At 45.7% G+C, this 15207-nt stretch overlaps 2 long non-coding RNA genes across 3 annotated transcripts in view; one reads left to right on the top strand and one right to left on the bottom strand.

Annotated features, from left to right (window-relative positions):
- LOC135320767 (uncharacterized) overlaps positions 1-7827 on the bottom strand; it is a 246698-nt gene extending 238871 nt beyond the window's left edge. Inside the window, exons 1-2 of the long non-coding RNA XR_010380088.1 lie at positions 7719-7827; positions 3946-4073 (exon numbers count right to left, since the gene is read on the bottom strand). This is a non-coding gene — a long non-coding RNA (uncharacterized LOC135320767). The remainder of the gene's footprint in view (positions 1-3945; positions 4074-7718) is intronic.
- A 215-nt stretch (positions 7828-8042) lies between these two features.
- LOC116151769 (uncharacterized) overlaps positions 8043-15207 on the top strand; it is a 30780-nt gene continuing 23615 nt past the window's right edge. Inside the window, exon 1 of one of the 2 annotated variants that reach the window (XR_010380087.1) lies at positions 8043-8160. This is a non-coding gene — a long non-coding RNA (uncharacterized LOC116151769). The remainder of the gene's footprint in view (positions 8161-15207) is intronic. The other variant, XR_010380086.1, reaches the window with a different exon arrangement.

Below are 15207 nucleotides of genomic sequence, written 5' to 3' on the forward strand. Positions count from 1 at the left end.
TCTCCCACAGAGACAGCAGGATCAGCTGGCTCTCTCCTCCTTCAAGGTCTGGGTCCCAGGCCCACAGGCTCCCCATTTCAAACTCAGAAGCACCCACCAGTCCAGCAGCAGCACCTCCTAAGAGGTCTGAGTTGCGGCTCCATAGGACCTCTCTGCTATGTGTCCTCAGCTGAGGGCTGGAAGCAGCTTCCCACAACTGCTACCTTTTTGATACCTTAAAGTTCTCTTTTTATGTTCAGCAACTGATAGCACTACATCTAGCCAACAAGTCATATATTAAATTCTTTTGGTTCAAAAAACTAGTGTGGTTTCTGTTTCCAAATTTGACCTTGTCTTAGTCAGTTTGGGCTGCTATTACAAGTTACCATAGATGGAATGCCTGAAACAACAAACATTTATTTCTCAGTTCTGGAGGCTAAAAGTCCAAGATGAAGGTGCTAGCATGTTCGGGTTCTGGTGAGAGTCCTCTTCTGGGTTGCAGAAGAAGTTACAGGGGCTAATACTGTATCTTCACAAGGCAAAAAGAAACCTAGCTAGCTCTCTGGTCTCTTCCTATAAGGACACTACTCCCTTTCATGAGGGCTCCACCTTCATGACCTAATCATCTCCCAAAGACACCCCCTCCCCCCCCACTTCAAACACCATCACATGGGGATGGGTAAAGATTTCAACACAGCAATTTGGGGTGAGGACACTAACATTCAGTCCATTGCAGAACCTAACTGATACAGAAAAGAATTTGGCAATATCTAATAAAAATGACATGGATTTATCCTTTGACCCATCAATACCACTTCCAGTACTCTATGCAAAAAGATATATGGTCTAAGAATTTGAAGTGCTACTTATAATGAATACTAGAGAAAAAAATGTCTACCAACGGTACACACACATAATAGGGTATTATAAACTCATATAAAGGAATGGTAAAACGCATTGTATACTAACTGCTATGCAGTGATCTCCATGATATGTGGTTAGGCAAAAAAATAAAAATCAAGAGGAAGAAAAATGTGTTGAATGATGCTATTTGTCTAAGAAAGAAAAGAATAAGAACATAGTCATATACTCACTTTTGTTAAATTCAATTGATTAATAACAAAACTAAAAAATACAGAGTACCTATTGGAGGTAGGAAGGAATAGGTTGAAGAAGACTGAGATAGAAGCTAGACTTCTCTGGCCATACTTTGCTTTACAGATTTGACTTTTTAAAGGTTTTGGTGAACAATTCCAACATTTGGGTGTGTGTGTGGGGTGGGGGTCACCACACGCACAAGCAGTTCTTCAACACCAGCTGGGTGTCCTACAAATCAACTGAACTCAGACTCTATCCAGACACTGCATCAGACCCCACAGATTAAGGGCTGCATCCTACAATACTGCCTCCCCCAGCTTCAGACACCATCACAAGGCCAGGTTATCATCTATGCTTCTGAAAAACCAGCAGTAGATTGGAGGTTCCAACAATCCCTTCTTTGGGTTCAATTAATTTGCTACAGCAGCTCACAGAACTCAGAGGAACATTTAGTTACTAGATCACCAGTTTATAATACAAAGTTGTAACTCAGGAGCAGCCGGATGGAAATGATGCACAGGAAAGGGCACTGGGAAAGGGCATGGAGCTTCCATTCCCCTTTCCAGGTGCACCACTCTGCCCAAATCTCCACGTGTTCACCAGCCTGGAAGCTCTTCAAACCCTGACCTTCTGGGGTTTTATGGAGTCTTCATTATATACACAGGATTGACTAAATCACTGGCTGTGACAGATTCAACCTCCAGCCACTCACCACTCCCTAGAGATCAGGGGTGGGACTGAAAGCTCCAACTATAATCACAAGGTGGGCTCCTCTGGCAACCAGTCCCCATCCTTGGGTGCTCTCCAGGAGCCACCTCATTAACAAAACAAAAGACACTTTTAAGCTCTCATCCTCAGGAAATTCCAAGGGTATTAGGAGCTCTGCCAGAAACAAAGACCAAATATATATTTCTTACTACAAATCACAGTATCACAACTTTGAAACCATAAAAATAATTTCCATAATCATAAATAAAATTAAAGTTTTTTAAATGATGTATTTTATAAACAAACAAAGACTCTATCCACTGAAAAGGCACTGTTTCTACAAAGACCAATGCAACAGCAATGAGGACCCCTAGTGCCCAGACGATGCCTCTGGGTACCATTTCCCACTAATGGGGATCAGGGCTTTTTTGAGAAATGGCAGATTCTAGATCTCGAGAAGAAAATATACAAATTGAGTAAGGAACCCCTCGTTAGAAAGCAAGGCTACAACCCAGGATGGCTGGATTATGTCAAAAGGACTCAGGAGTCCACTTGAAGAGATTCTATTAGAATATCTTCATTTGCAAACCCTAGTGATTAATCAGTCTAGGCTCTGATCATCAATGCCTGCTCACATTCACCCAGAAAAAGTGACAATCAGATATGATGTACCTCCTGATAAAAGTGCACATCATCGATGAAGTATTCTCATGCAAAACATGGAAGCATAATGTAATCAAGCTTCAAGATACATGGGTCTATTTGCAGGGGACAGAAGAACGTATTAAATGACATCATGGAGATGCAATTAGCAAAATCCAGATGGTAGAACACAAACAATTATTTCCTCAACAAACTATAAGGAAAAAAATAGAGTGTACATCTGTAAATTAACAAAGAAAAGATTATGCGCCTGATTTAAACAAACAAGTTATTTTAAAAACGTTGTAAGACCGTTGGGAAAATCTGAGCACAGAAGGGATATTTTATATTTGGGAATTATTTTTAAATTTGTTGTGTGATGATACTGCAGTTACATTTTTAAAACAAAATCTGTAATACATGAAATTGTACAAAATCAGGTATTTGCTTCACAATTATCAGGCGTGAGGAAGAACTGAGTGAGGATATAGAAGAAAGAATACTGCCCAAGACTTTATAATTATAGAGTGACATGGAGGGGCTCTGAAGGATGTAATACACATACTGAGTTTGTGCTGCAAACAAGGAACACTGAGTTTGGGGATCTACCATGTTTATGGGAAGCGTAAGTAAGAAAGCCTGCACTTTGAACCTACCTGCACCAATGACTCAGACTCGACAATTTTTAATTCTTAGACGGTATTGTTTCCTCTGTGCCCTCGCTCAATTCCCTCCACCCCACCCAATAATTTTGAAGCCAACGTCTCACTTTCTATAACTCAACACTCAAAGCTGCTCACTGTAAACAGCAGCCTGAGGAACGGCGTGGGTAAAGTGCATTCAGGAGCTTGCGTTCCTGACACACCCAGCAAGAGTGTGCAGGGATGCTCAGGGCACATGGCAGTCACCTTCCCTATCACTCCATCTGTTGTCCCCACGTCCTGGCTTCCAGCAAACTTTTGCAGAAGTATGCCACTCTGCTGGCCACTCTGATTCATTTGAACAATGAAGGCTAGAACTGAATCTGTTCAATTGGTCTTATACAGCATTTAATTAAGGCTACTACCAACTGGACTCCAAATAACAAGATGAAGGTAACGTGCAGTACTGACTTCAAATATGCCAGCCAGTCAGGATGTGGCCTAGTCTAAGGCCAGTCCATTATCCATTACCACCCACGCAAGGGAGTTTACACTGACCTGCTGGTCTTTGGTGTCGGTGCCAATAATTACAGAAAGCAACAGATGGGCCAGAAAACCACCTCCATCCTCAATGGAGAGATATTCTATGGCCCACTTCCAGCCACACGCAAACATAAAACCCAGACAGGCACAGGTAATTCCTACCAGGATTTCTCATTAAATTTGATTTGGATCAGCCTTACATTGGTTTGGCTAAGTCACACGGTCAGTGTCACTGAGTGGTTGTAGCCCCCTTTTCCATACATGGCATAAATCAAGACCTCTCAAGCACCACAGAAGCATGTAAATGTATGTCAGAACGAAATGAGGTTCATACCTGTTTAAAGGGGGTCCATGTCGAGGGCTGCTATTGATGGCATCAGGTACAGGAGAACAATTCAGGGTCAGACATGTCCACAGAATGTCAGCTGCAGTTGCCACTTGACTCCAGTGGCAGTGTTGGATCTAGGCGACAAAGAGACTATTAATCGCCTCCACCCTTGTATATCTTGGGTCTAAAGTTTCCCCACCTCAGGTGCCAGGGTTGTTTAATGTATGAGTCTGTAGTCTTCCAAGTAGCAAATCAGATAGCAGACCAGGCAGCTGAATCATTGGCAATACCCCAAGAGTCAGTAAAAAATACTCATTATCAAATCATTTTCTGGAAAAAAAAAGATATTAACTCAGTAGCAGCAGTCTTGGAACGGTGACAGTTCTGCTCCCGATTTCCAGCACCTCCATCTCCAGGATGGGGAGCATCTTTGTCTGTGTGCACTTCAAGTACATGGCTGCAGCAAAGATCTACCATCAGGGAGAATAAAATAAATGAACAGGTGTTCACCAATCTGTGGACATGCTAGGGTGAATAGGGCCCTGAAAATAAGTGAATACGTATTCTAGACCATATAGTAATAAAGCTCCCTCCCTGAACATTTAAGTTGCTCTTTTCTGCAAAGAATCAATGACTTCTAACCTCAGAGTATCCAAAGATTTCACTTAGATAAAATTATACTTGATGGCATAGAGTGTAAACCCCCAGCTCTGGAGTTGGACCAGCCTTTGCTCAAGCCCCAGCATCACCATTTACGAGTTACGTGATCCGAAGCAAGGTATATAAACACTCTGACTCTCAGTCTCCTTATCAGTGAAATGGCAACAACATCATCAGTCTGGAAGTGTTGTTGTGAAGATTCAATGGGACATTTCATCACGTTGAGCTGTTATGGGGAACACTGCTTAATTGTAAAGCAGGTGTCTAGAGGATCCTGGTTCCTGGGGAGGCAGCTCAGGAATTCAGGCACTTAGGTGATAAGACAGAGCGCAAAAAATTAAGACAGGCAGGGAAGGGGGTGGCAGTTGGATATTTGTGCGAGGCCAAGATAAGCCTAAAAACTGCCTTTCCTTGTTATGAATGGAGCATTTTTAAAAAGAGGAACAGAAAACATTTATTTCAAACTTCCTCTGCCATGAGGAAGATGTACAGCCAGTGATGCACTTAGGCATTCCAGAGTCCTCTCCAACAGGAAGTTCAGGAGGGACCACCTTTACTTCATTCATTGTCATACAGTTATCTCCCCTCTGGGTCACGCTAGAGAACACTAAACAGCACGCAGGCCAGCAAAATAGGGGACAGAAAGAAACACACAGTAAGTTAATCAACAGATGTACTGAGCACCTTCTGGGCTCCAGGCTCTGAGTTAGGGGTGATGAACAAACCAACATGGTCCCCGGTTCATGGAGTAAGTATTTTCAGGAGCAGCTCCCTGATGGCAATCTGTGGACATGCTCAGGCAGCATCTCCTGTAGTATTTAGATTCCTTGGACTCTAAGCACAGATCCCACCCCTGACCTACCGAATCAGACATTCTAGGAAGTGGGGACTCAGGAGACTGTATTTTTAATAAGTGCCCTCTAGTGATTCTAAGAAACACCCAGTTTGGGAACCACCACCGGTGTTTCTCAATGCGTGGTGAGACCCTCACACTCAGCGTCTCTAAGAGTGCAGTATAGGAATGTGTGTCTTCAGTGAACCTCGAGGCTTGAGAACCGCTATGCTAGGCTGCCCTTCTCTTACACTTCTTCCTTTCTATTAGATATTATGTATGCAAGTGCATTATGAATTATAAAGCATGATACAAAGTTCATGGGCTCTAGTTTTTAGGATGGCCCAGTTTATACAAGTAACTGAAGTCAGTGTGGAGCATAATGAGGCTTTGCTCAGAGCTTAACATGTCTCCGACCAAATCCTCATGATTCATTTTATAGTCACAGAAGCTTCTGGCAGTTAAGGCTAATAGAACAGTACTATTACCTCTCTGAAGGCCCTTCCTCCTGCCACTGGCCCCTGCAGCAGACCCACGGTGCCTGAGCAGTTACCACCCCTGGATGGCTTCCTCTCAGAAGGGCCTTAAAGTCTACCCACTCTTCTGGACCACTTGCAGAATCTTTTGATCATGACAGAACTATGTATCAGGTGAACCTTGTATGAGCAAAGTGATACCGTTCAAACCTCCTTAAATGTTTAGCTCTCTCAATACACCATGAAATCCAAACTCAGGATGTGGGATTCAGGATGAGGAACCAACGATGGGTTGGTAGGGCAGACAGATGGCTAGAGTAGATCTGCACTGCCACTGTACACCTGAAGTATGTCCAGTGCCTTGGGAACTCCCAGGTGGTGATGCCCCAGGAGCGGGTGTCACCAACGGTGTGGAGATCTGAGAGTGTTAAGGTCAAGGACAGAGACAGAATGGGCTTCAGCTGCAGGTGGCAAGGGGTTCATGTAGAGAAAAAATAAACAAAGAAGAACCCATGCGTGTGTGGAGTTACGTGTAAGATGAGAGGAGAAAAAGTACAGTGAAAAAGCCTAAGAAAGAGGGATCAAAGAGACAAGAGGTGAATCATGAGAGTGGAGGGCTCAAAAGCCAAAAGGAGGTTAAAATTTCAACGAAAGACTTGTCGCCAGTGCCAAATACCACAGAGCAGTGAGCAAGGGCAAAAACAGAAGAGAGGACACTGGATGTGCAAATCACTGGTGATATTTCCAAGAGCAAAAGAGCAGAGTGATGTGGGAACTATTTCCTTCATGCTTCTGGCCAGAGTGTTTACCAATAAATCAATTCCTTTTATAGCTTGGATTTAATTCTTTTCTGTCAAGGATTATCACTTCTCATTTTATACATATGTTATCACTCAACACTAAGAAATACTGCTTTCCGAAGGGCTGCCTCAGAAGAATCAAAATTTAGCTGGATGTGTTTTCTCTCTACCCCTCAGCCTTCCCTGCACTCCCCCTAACTTCTCAGGGGACCCCAGTGTTACTATTTTTCAGGGTTTGTGGTGACCCTCTGGCAGTGGGGGCACTCAAGAAGTTTGTTCATTGAATGTGAGTGGAAGGACTTTAGGAAGTGGGTGGAAAGAAAGTCTTCTCCTACATTGCAAGTGTAGTAAATAGCTTCTTCAAAACTAAATATAACCGTTTATATTTAAACATTAAATATAACTAAGGTGGCCTACAGTGTAGTATGATGAGAAAAGCGTGGGCTTGGGAATCAGACAAGCCTAAAAATGGAAGCCCTGTTAGCAATATTTCATGCCTGCAAAATAGGATCATCTCCCTCACTTCATGGGGCAACTGGAAGAGCTGAACTAAATAATTTATATAAAGATCCAGAGGGCCCTGAACAGAGCAGGGCTGTGGTAACTGGCAGCAGTCGGTATCAGTATTAGCTACTAGTTATTTGTCTTATAAGCTGCTTATTCAGATACTCGAGACAGAAAACTACAATAACTCGCCATCTGAATTGGGCAGGAAAACTCACCTTTCATCTAGAAAGGTCTCAGCACTCACATTTGCCTGAGCGGGCACAACTCCAAACAACCTATCAAAAGCAGGTGAGATGAAGGCCTACTCAGTGCCAACTCGGCCATTTCTGAATTCTGACGGGTGAACAGTCTTCATTAGGAAGTGTTGTTACACGTTAAAAAAAAATTAAACACGTGAACTCTGCACTCGTAACCGTGGGTGCGGTGGGGTCCGGTCAGCTCGCTCGGCTCTCCTCACAGGGAATTAGGGGGCAGCGGGGAGGCAGGGGAGGTGGCCGCACGTACCGGGGTGTCAGATAGTGAAGCCTCCACCGTGACGGGCCAGTCACTTTTACAAGCAGCATTTCTTCCCCGCCCCTTCGGCTCATTTCCTAGAGCGCGAGCTGAGTGCTCACCTTCCACGCCCCAGAGGGAGCGCGTCGCAGGCCCCGGGCCGCGGGGAGGACCGGCCCGTGGCGGCGTCGGGCGGCTTCCGGCGACTGACCCCGAGCTGCTCACTCCCGCCCGCAGAACTCGCCCCGCCCCCTCGGCCGCGGCCCCCGGCGGCTCGGGCCCAGCGCCCCCGCCCCCCGCCCGGCCCCAACCCGGCTCCGCCCCTCGGCCGGTGGACCCCAGGGCGACAGTGTGGGAGGAGCGCGGAGGCGGCGGCTAGAGCCGAGCAGCGCACGGGAGCGCGCCCCGCAGCCTGCTTCCCGGCCTCCGGTCAGAGCTCGCCGTGCAGTCCGCGGTGAGTACGACGCGGCCCGGCCGACGTCCCCGGTCCGGATGTTCGACCGCCCAGGCCCCGGCGGGGTGGGTGCCCGTCCCCCGCTCCCCCCCGGCACCTTCCTGGAGCCGGGCTGCCGTGCACAGGACAGCCCGGGACCGGGCGGAGGGGGCGTCCAGGGAAGGCCGAGGGGAGAGTCGGGGACTAGTTTCCGAGAACCGAATCCTCCGCCCTGTCTCCAGTCTGTGCTGCTCCGAGGACAGGGGCCGGGGACTGGAAACGGCTCTCCTTTGCCGAGCCTGTGCCGGCCGCCGGGGCAGCCCTCCCTGAGGCTGTTCGGGGCGGCTGACCTGGGAGTCCTCACCCCGAGGAGGGCGTGCGTGCCTCACCCGGGAGTCCTCGCCGGCCCGGGGGTGGCCAGATAAGAGAAATCCTCAGTGGTGGGGACAGATCGGGGAATCCACAGCAAGTGGCAAGGGGAAAATGGGGTGAGGGGGAAGGGACCCTGGGTAGGAGGTTTGGGCACAGAGCCCATACTAATAGATTCAGAGATCAGGAAGGAGCACGCGCTGAATTTCCTAACTCAGCCAGCACATCAGAAGGGCACTTCTCTCCTGCAGCATACGTAACACTCCTCACTTGTGTGTGTGTGTGTGTGTTGTGTGTGGGGAGGGGGGAGGGAGATTGTGTGTGTGTGTGTGTTTGTGTGTTGCGGGGATGGGGGTTAGGAGTCGGGGACAAACTTTTGGGAAGCCTCAGGAATCCCTTTAAGCTCTTAAAAGTTAGTACACTAAGGAGCTTTTTGTGTGTGGGGGGGTTATCTGTTTAAATATTTACCATGTATAACTAAAACTGAGAAGTTTTTTCTATGTGTAGTAATTCACTTAAAAATAATGGTGGACCTATTATACATTAACATATTTTTGTGAAAATAACCGTACTTTTCAAAACAGAATGTTACTGACTGGCACTGTATTCTATTTTTTGCAGATCACTTTTGATGTCAGGTTTAATAGACAGCAGCTAGATTCACGTATCTGCTTCTGCATTCAGTCTGTTGCAGTATTACATGTCAGATAGCCTCTGAAAAATTCTACCGTATACCTCTGAAAAAGTGAGAGTGAAAATGGCAAAGAGCACCTTGCCATTATGAAACTGGTTTTGACCTTGTGGGTACCTAGAGTCCCGTCCCACACTTTGAGAACCACTGTTGTGGGAAATGCTTCAGAGGCTTAAGTGACTGGGCCTATTTCTTGTTTGTGATTCTTCCTGTGAATGGGAGCCACCCCATGCACCGGTGGTGTTAATATCTAGTAGTTGTGAGCAGGCTTGACCTCACTCTGGAAACCAAGTGATAGGTCCCATTTAAGAGATGGTGAGCCCAGCTGGCCTCTTGAAAACCAGCAAGGCTCTCAGATGCCTTTGGTTGTTTCCGTGCCTGCAGAGCTGAGCTGTGTGTGCACCCAGATCGCGGCAGTGATGTGGCACACAGGACCTGTGTGTTCAGAGAGATGCCCGTGGGGAGCCCATGCCGTGGTGGGGGGAGCGGGGGCAGGGGGGAGGGTTGTTGTAGGAGCTCTTCCAAGTGGTGGAGAAGCGATTTCCAGAAGAACTGGGAGGCATGTTTTGGCCTTCCTCTCATCCATGTTCATTTCTGTTTGCGGTTGTGCAGCCTTGAGTTTATTGGACTAGGGCTCCCCAGTCTTGGGGCTCTTTCCCTTTCCACTTTCAGAGGGGTGTGTCCCAGTGAATGGCCCTTCCTCAGCCCCTGCCAGAACCCAGTGTCCCGCACGCTGGTGTCTGGTAGGTGGGATCCCTCACTGTATCGTTTCCTTCGCTTCTTGTTCTGTCAGCACAAGTCCCAGATAGAAATTACTTACGTACATAACCTGATGAAAGTTTACAAGACAGACATACCAAACTATTAACAGTAGCCAGTTCTGGGCAGCGGAGTCTGGTGGAAGGAAGGCAGGCAGGGAACTTGTACTTGTTCTTTGTAATACCGTATTTCTGCCTGGCCTGCAGCATTCCTGCGTTGCTTTTACAACCTGAAAACAGACAAACTAAAATCCCAAAAACCTATACTTTGTAAAGGAAGATAGGATTATTTCTCTGGGAAGAATGGTGGTTAACCACTCCCTCAGCTCCAGTAAAACAAATTAATTGTCACATCACGTTTCTGAACTAGTATATATGATACTAGTATCTATTAATTCAAAATAATATTGAGAGAGAGAGAGCCCTCTCAGATCAAAACATTTTACTGAATAGCATTGTTTGATGTAAGCCCCTGTCCAAGGTTAGAAGCACCAGATCAGAGAATCTTCTTTAATGGACTATCATGCAGCCCTTAACTGATGTTGCAAAATGCTGTTTCATGAAATACCTTGAAGTACAATTTTTAATTTAAAAACGTATTACCCAAGACTTCCCTGTGTTCCTGCTGTTATGAGTAAAGCATGTGTGTATGTACAGGCGCACACATGCATGGACAGAGGCAACCGATGTGCTGAAAGCTGAGTGGTTTTCTCTTGGTAGTAGGGTACAGCTGATTTTTAAATTTTCTAGAAGTATTAAACTTGATACAACCAAAAATAACCCCTAGTTACTTGTACGTTGCGGACCACACAGTTGCCTTTTTTCTTAGAATGATTTACCACCAACTTGCCAGTAGCAGACGCCAGCTGCTCCCTCTCTCCCAGTGGGAAGTGGGGAAACAAGTATGGAGCGAGAGGCATGGGGAACTGAGAACGGTGACCCACAGACCTCAGTCACACTGTGCAGCATCTCCTTTCCCCTGTGGAGTCAGCTCCAGCCTCAGCCCTGCCCTCTCCCTGCAGCTGACCCAGAGGTTAGAAAGTTCTTATTGGATTAGCACCATCACCTGAGAAGCCATCAGCTGACCATCTCCCCAGACTGACTGGCCTTCATTCATTGTTAGCATTTTTTTTAATTGAAGTATATTTGATTTAGTGTCCTGTTAGTGTCTGGTGTACAGCATAGGGACTCGGTTATATATATTCTTTTTCATATTCTTTTTCATTACAGGTTACTACAAACAGTTGAATACAGTTCCCTGTGCTATACACTAGGCCCTTGTTATTTATCTTTTTTTAGCCACTTTCAGTGGAAAATTGCAGACCAAAGAAGTGGAGAGTATAAATCAGCTTCAATTATGAAAATTAGCATTTGGCCAATCTTGTTTCATCTAGACCTGTCCTCATACTCAGTTCTTTTTTCCCTCTTCTAGGAGTTAGCATCTTCATTTCCAACTGTATAAGCCAACAAAAAAAAAGTATTTGTTGTGTCTTTTTAGCAACAAGCGTGTACTGACTGCTGTAGCAAAATCTCTTCTACGTTAATGTCAGCACAACTGAACTCCTGAGTGGGCTCTGAACACCTGCCATGTGGTCCTGTTTCTCTGCTCCCGCGTTTGCTCTCCTCCTGCCTTCCGGTCCTCCAGCTTGCCTTCTCCCAGTTCTTCTGTTAAGCCTTTCTGCATCCCCCTAATTACAGCCGATCTCCCTAGTTACAGCCGCCTCTTTCCTGTGACCTCTCTTACAAACCTTAGCATATTACAGTTCTTTGCTTGCTTATCTGAGTCTCCCTGTCAGATTGTAATCTATGTAATGTTTATGTAAAACTAGGTTTTCCTTATCTGCCTTTCCCCTTTAGTGTTTAACAATGTTTAATGCAAAGAAGATGCCCAAGAAACAGATGCTAAATTAAGTTATGTCGATTAAGTTCACTGGAGGAAATTTTTGATTATAAAAGAAATGCATCATGTTCAAAGGAAAAATTTCAGATATTGCCTAGGACCAAGAATATTTTATATCACTTGCAAGAGTTTTAAAGCTTTGAAAGAACTGTGACAAAAATAAGCTTTAATTTGAAACTATTAAAAGGCAACTCTTTTAGAGGAAAATCTTTCTTTATGGTCTGTTGTGATTTTTTTCACATCTATCTGGAGCTTTTTGGGGTCTTCTCTGATTTCACAATGCTTTTTTACCCTCAGTAGATAAGAGTGGCTCTGACAATAATTTGTAATCCCCATTGTGTTTTAAGATGTAGGTTTAAATCTGCAGTAAAACAAACAGGCTACAAATTTAGAGTCCGCACACCCCACGAAGCAAGTAGGTGTCAATCAGGCGCTCAGCACGCCGCAGCAGCAGCGCCTGCGCAGTGATGGAGTGCTTGGGCGCAGCGCCTGTCCCAACTTCTGTCTCAGCCCAGACCTCCTGGGCTCCAGGCCCACACATGCTGCTGCCTGCTGAACGTCTTCATCCAAAATTCACAACATCTAAAACCAACATCCAGGTTCTCATCGCCATCACTGGCTCTGCCAGTTTGCCCAAATGAGGAGCACGGAACTCTCCCAGACCTCTCTTCCTCACCCACCCTCAGTCCGTTCTGCTCCCTTCATTCTCCCTGGGATCCCTTGCCCCAGCCTCCTTTTTCTGACTTGATGACTGTAATGGCACCATAACCTACATCCCTGACACCAATCTGGCATCCTTCCCCCAAGTCAGCTCCCACTACTACCAGAGTGATTTCTGAAAATCAAGGCAGATCTTGAAGAATCCAGCCAAGAATCCATTAATGATTCCTCCTTGTCTTCAGGATAAATCTATGCCTTTCTGCAAGGTCCATCATGATGTGGGCCCTGCCCCTGCCTTTTCCTCTCATCTTAGCCCTGCCCATCCTGAACCCTGTCCTTCATCCACGTGGAACTGCTTTATGAGTCCCACAGGGTCAGACTTCCATGCTGTACAATATTCTCTGCCCAGAATATTCTTTCCCTGACACCCTGCCTCTGTGTGACTCAAAAGCTAGGGGGATTCTTAACCCTTAATCCCATCAATGTCAAATCAATGTCAGACCAGTGTCTATCAATGTGAGATGTATGAATGAATCTACGTCAGTCCCTTCTCTTAGACAATCCAGAGAGCCCCAAGTACCAGATGTGTCATGGTCAAATGCTGCTCTATTACTTGTGACATCTTTGACCCAATGAAATGGCCATTGCCTGTAGATGCCATGCTGCTGTGTTGGTCCCTGAGATGGGAGTAGAGCATCGTTGCCTAAGAGCTGGGCTTAAATTCAGATGGACTGGCATTTGAGTTCCCTCTCAAACAGTCTGGCTGTGGCTTTCTAGCTCCTAAACACATGGCTGTACCGCTGCAGGGAAAGAACGTGCTGGTCAGAAAACATGCTAGCAGTTGCCTTTCTTCTAGAAAACCAAGAAACGTGTGGGTTTATATCTCTGGCTTCTAGGAACTTGATTACATGAGTCATCATTCTTGAGTCCAAGCAGTGCTGGAAGTGGGCGGGGTAGATGACCTCAGAAACGTGGTGGGTTCATGGAAAGAGATGCTTCCCTAGGAGACCTCTGGCAGCCTGACATCCAGCCTTTCGTGGTGATGCTCTAATTCCTAAAATCTGAGTTAGAAAAGTTCATTACCACGGAACTACTAAATGAATTCGGGAGCTTGAGGAAATCATGCTGCTTTCTTAAAGAGTGGCTGTGCACCAGGCCTGCTCCGTATGCTTATAACCACTACAGTTGCCACCCCTCCACTCCCCTGCTCCCAGGACTTAGATGAAGTAGGATTTGGCTGGGGTCTCTACAGGGGTCATTTGTGAAGCCCCACTGGTGACGGTGGGTTGCTGCAGGGTAGGGGACCCCCATTCCAAGAAGGAGCTGAGGACTGACCTTTAAGAGGAAAGGATGAGGTCAGGAGCAAAGGGCTGGTGAGGACACCTGGTTCTGAAGGGGTCCTGCCCCACTTCTCCCTTTACTTTCTGGACTAATGTTTCATGACCCCACAGTGACTTTGTTTTCTCAGTGCATCTCCGGAATTATAAATCTGAAGTCCACCAAGACTTTTTTTTAAATTCTGTTTGTATTAGCCCACAGTGATATCAGAAAATAAAGAGACTATTTCTGTTCTTTGGAGTTTGTGCTACTGCTTACAAATGAGCTTAAAGGATGTGTCAGGTAACTGCATATGATACTGTGCCTTCTTGGCCACTGAGCCTGGAATAGGGGAGCCTTAAAGAGGCAGGGGCTGCTCGATCAGACAGTGCCATGGCCACGGCCCCCATGCCCCAAATCCTGACCATTGGGTTTGGTGGTGGCTATGCACATCTGCTGAGTGAGTCATGATCATTTTTGTGATACAGACTGAAAATTTCCAGTGTTACTTAATGAAGTTCAGGGCAAAAGAAGGGCTAGATTTCAGGAAGTAGATACTTTTTTAAATGGTGATCTAATATTGTCACATTATGAGTTAATTTCTTACCGATCCTAAATTCTGATGTTGGAAATATACAATTTAAACCAAATGTAAAGTTAAGAGAGTGCTCTCTAGTTTGTCCTTAGTCAGAGTCACTGGAATGCTACTCCCCACATTATCTTTTCATTTTCTACCCTCACTCACCATGCTGTGGCCCCCTTGCTTTCCCTCAGACCTACCTCAGGGCTTTTGCACATGATATGACACCTCCTGCAGATTGCCATAGTTTGCCCCTTCACTTCTTTCAAGGATGTGCTCAGTTGACTCCATCTCAGTGAGGCCTTTGATCTCCTGATACCCTTCACTCCCCGACATTCCTCACTGCCCTTGTCCTGCTTTATCCACAGAACTGGTCACAGTCTGACATTCTGTTTCCGTGCTTGTTTAGTCAATCTCCATCCAGTGAAATGGAAGCACCATGAGGGGGCTTTATCAGTTTTATTCTAGGGCACATCCCTAGTGCCTAAAACAGCTCCCAACACATATTAGACGGTTAACATAATTACATGTTGAATAAATGAATGAAAAAATCATACAATTTTTTCACTCAGAAGGAACTTTTTAGATCATCAACTAACCTTATATTAGAAACTGGGAAACTGAGGCACAGAAAGGCTATTTAGCTATTCAGAATGAAACTGAATCAAATGATTCAACTGACAAGGGCTCAATTTCCTGAATATACAAACAGCTCATACAACTCAATAACAACAACAACAACAACAACAACAACAACAACAAAACCCAATCAAAAAATGGGCAGAAGACCTAA

This window comes from Camelus dromedarius, unplaced genomic scaffold (assembly GCF_036321535.1).
Source record: "Camelus dromedarius isolate mCamDro1 unplaced genomic scaffold, mCamDro1.pat HAP1_SCAFFOLD_8, whole genome shotgun sequence".
NCBI classification, from domain to species: domain Eukaryota; kingdom Metazoa; phylum Chordata; class Mammalia; order Artiodactyla; family Camelidae; genus Camelus; species Camelus dromedarius.